The sequence below is a fragment of the Polistes canadensis genome, unplaced genomic scaffold (genome assembly GCF_001313835.1).
Source record: "Polistes canadensis isolate GaletaPanama2010 unplaced genomic scaffold, ASM131383v1 scaffold_523, whole genome shotgun sequence".
Taxonomy (NCBI): domain Eukaryota; kingdom Metazoa; phylum Arthropoda; class Insecta; order Hymenoptera; family Vespidae; genus Polistes; species Polistes canadensis.
The window spans coordinates 12020-15637 of NW_014570070.1; the positions used below are offsets into that span (position 1 = coordinate 12020).

At 27.8% G+C, this 3618-nt stretch overlaps 1 long non-coding RNA gene across 1 annotated transcript; it reads right to left on the bottom strand.

Annotated features, from left to right (window-relative positions):
• Positions 1 to 539: 539 nt before the first annotated feature.
• LOC106792649 lies at positions 540 to 1165 on the bottom strand. Its single transcript, XR_001382325.1, has 2 exons — positions 1052 to 1165; positions 540 to 883 (listed from the first exon to the last, which is right to left on the bottom strand). It is a non-coding gene; the product is annotated as an uncharacterized LOC106792649 (long non-coding RNA).
• Between the last annotated feature and the right edge of the window lie 2453 nt (positions 1166 to 3618).

A 3618-nucleotide genomic window follows, 5' to 3' on the forward strand; every position in this document is an offset into this window, starting at 1 on the left:
ATCAAAAAAAAGAAGATTTTTCTGTCAATTTGGTGGAATTGAAAAGGTCCGGTGTATTTTGAGCTGCTTCCAAGGAACCAAACCATTAATTCGGAGGTCTACTGTCGGCAACTAGACAAATTAAATGCAGCAGTCAAGGAAAAGCGACCAGAATTGGTCAATCGTAAAGGTGTCATTTCCCACCAGGACAATGCTAGACCGCACACATCTTTGGCCACTCGGGAAAAATTGATGGATATTAGTCGGGAATTGATGTTACACCCACCATATAGCCCTGATCTTTCACCATCGGATTACCACTTATTTCGATCTCTGGACAACTCCCTCCGTGGTAAAACTTTTAATGATGATGACGCTGTAAAATCGCACTTWCTTCAGTTTTTGGCCGAAAAAGATCAGACTTTTTGCGAGCGTGGAATTTTCAAGTTGTCAGAGAGATGGCAAAAGGTCATCGAACAAAATGGACTGTACATCATAGATTAAAGTTCATTACAAGTAAAAAAATAACACTTTTATTTTATGGAAAAAATCCGCAAGTACTTTCATGCCAAGCTTAATTTAACATTTATTTTCCAATTATGTTACAAAATTTATAATTTTCATTATATTATACATAAATGAGTTTGACAAATAATATTGAAATAATATTTTTATATTATTATTAATTTTGTATTTCCCAATTTATGCATTAATTTTATGGCATCTAAAGAAATGATCGGGTTTGTATCCTTTAGGACATTTCCGAGGTGGCACAACAAATATATTGGTTCTGGATTGTGAAGAGCTAGAACCAATTGCATAACCTTGAACTGTGTTTGTTGACAAAATGATGCACATTAAAAATACGCAAACTATTGAAAGAAAACGCATGTTGATTATTTCCCTAAAAAATTACAAAATAACAATATTTTTTATTTCAGAAAAAAAATTCACTTTTTGTTTCATATTTAAAATATTATTAAATTAATCAGATAAAATTCCAATGACGTAATAAACGTATAATGAGATCATTTAATTTTCGTTATTAGCATTAAATTATTGCTATACTTACGTAAACTAAGATGGTCGGAAAGTTCAGAAAATTCGAAGTTATTTTTTCTCTTTTTTTTTGAATAACCAAATGATTTTTTCTAAGTCGAAGCAGTTGTATTGCTTGAATATCTGCTTTTGCACAGTTCAAACATCGTATTTATACCTTAGAAAGTAACATATTATTCTATTGTTTATAGCGTTATCATGCATTGAGGACGTTAAATTTATTATTAGAATTTTAGAATTTTAGGCGATTGCAATTTTTCGTAGCACGTTTTCTATTTTTATTATTACATGAATTTCCTTGAAAATATTAGTTTGATTACCGGCACGCGTGGTAATTTTTACTGTCAAATATTAAAACTTTCAATGATTCATCGTTTTTCGTCTCATTCTTTCTATTAACATTACACTTTGTTCAAACAAATCTGTTCTGGATCTGATAAGATTGAAAATAATCCGAAACAAATTATATTTCATATTCTTTTCTCTAATTTTTACTCTTTAAAATTTTTTTAAGAAAAACAAATTCAATCGAAGTAATGGAAATTACATTTATTTAAATCCGACAAAAAGAAATTTGATATGTAATATATCATTGTGTAAAAATAAAAATAATAATAATAACCCACGTAAGTTGGGCGGGTAATATTAACCCCTCAGAAATCCCTGCTTGTCATAAAAACCGACTAAAAGGAAGACTTTCTAGGGAGGGAATATAAATAATAATAAACATTTAAACTTTGACCAAGTTTACACYTAGTACAATTTTCCAATATCCGGACGAATATAATTATTAATATGTAGATTGTTTTTTTTTCTTCTTGTTTTCATTACATTTTTATCTCTCTTCTATTTAATCTTTATATTTATATATATTTTGCTAATATTTATTTTTTTTTTGAAACACGTAAAATTTAAATATTAACAAACTATAATATATCTATAAAATGATTCGCCAATAATTTTTGCGTCACGAAATAATCTCAATCGTATAAGTGTTATTATATGTATATTAAGATTAAAAATTATGCCAAGTATAAAAATTTATTCGGTTTTTATTTGCGATGACTCGACACTTTTTAGAACGACTTCGTTCTCCTTATTTCACGTGTGTCCAGTTTTTTGATTGTTTTCTTTTAATTCGTACTTTAAATTTAAATCGGAATTAGTTTTAATCAGATTTAAATCGCAACTTGACTATTACAAAAATTGAGATTCATTGTTGTAAGTGTTAATATTGTAATCAAATAAATATAAAACATAAATATTCAATTAAAAATAATCGAAAAATAATTGCTAGAATGTCAAGAATATGCTGTACCATCAATTTTTATTAAAACATAAAAATGATATATATGTAGGATTTGGTTTTGGGGAAGAGGTATAGATTAACTTACACCCAAAGTCAATTCTACTTAAAATAATATATTCAATATTGGATAAATAGGATAGCCATATAATTATGTTTTACAACGGTCTTTAAGTCACGTGATACACTCCCTTCTATAAACCGATTGTCTAACTAGTAACCGACACACTCACTCTCTATCAACTTCTATAATAACTCTCCGTATTAATAACAATAATAATAATAATATTAATCAGCAACCGATTCCCCCCAATATATAGAATAGTCCCCACCATGTCCCTACTTGCTTTCTCGCGTCTTCTAGAACATTCGATTATTTCCTATTCCTACATATATATATTATTAACTTCGAAGAAAAATATATAATATATATACTTTTATTATTAGTCGACATCTACAATTTACATCAGGTTTATGTCCAGGTGTATAACTTATTGATTGTACTCTAATCGCAGGTCAAGTTTTTCTTTTAACATCTCTTCCTCTGATCGTGATCGTTGCACAAATTATGCAAATAAATATAGTGCAAGATATTGTTACAAAATGACGCATATTGATTATAATTTTCTCTTTCTTGTAAATAAAAATAATTTATATTTTTTCTTTTCTCTCTCTTCACGTATTTTATTTTAATTCTATCTGTGAAGATAGATCAAATTATTGACACTATTAAAATCATTTAATAGTCATCGAGATGTCTTTTTAAAATGTGTTTGGTATTAACTTTGTTCACAAGAATTAATTATAAGTATTCAATAAGAACTATTTTGGAAACATAACTGAACATAAGGATAGAGTATATGATTGCACAACGACGCGTTACATGCTATACAACGTGAGAGTTCGTTAAAAAATAGAAGAAAAAGACAAAAGACAAAGAAAAGAAAAATAAGATAAATATAAAACTCAAGACGCTTTCACATGTACTAAATTGCAAATATCCCTTAAGGACATCTATCTATAAACACAGGAACTACCAATATTTTGCACTTACAATCAGAGATCTAACTCTATTAAATAATAATCCAAAAATTTAATGGATTAAGGGGTTACATGGGTTTACACCGGGAAAAAATAGCATATTTTCAACAATTTTTTTTTCTATATAAAAAATGAAATTCTTATTCAAACTTTTTATAGTATTTAAGATACATATTTAAAGAACATTTTTTGAATTTTTGGTTGAAAAATATTTTAAACTCAGCCATTGCGAC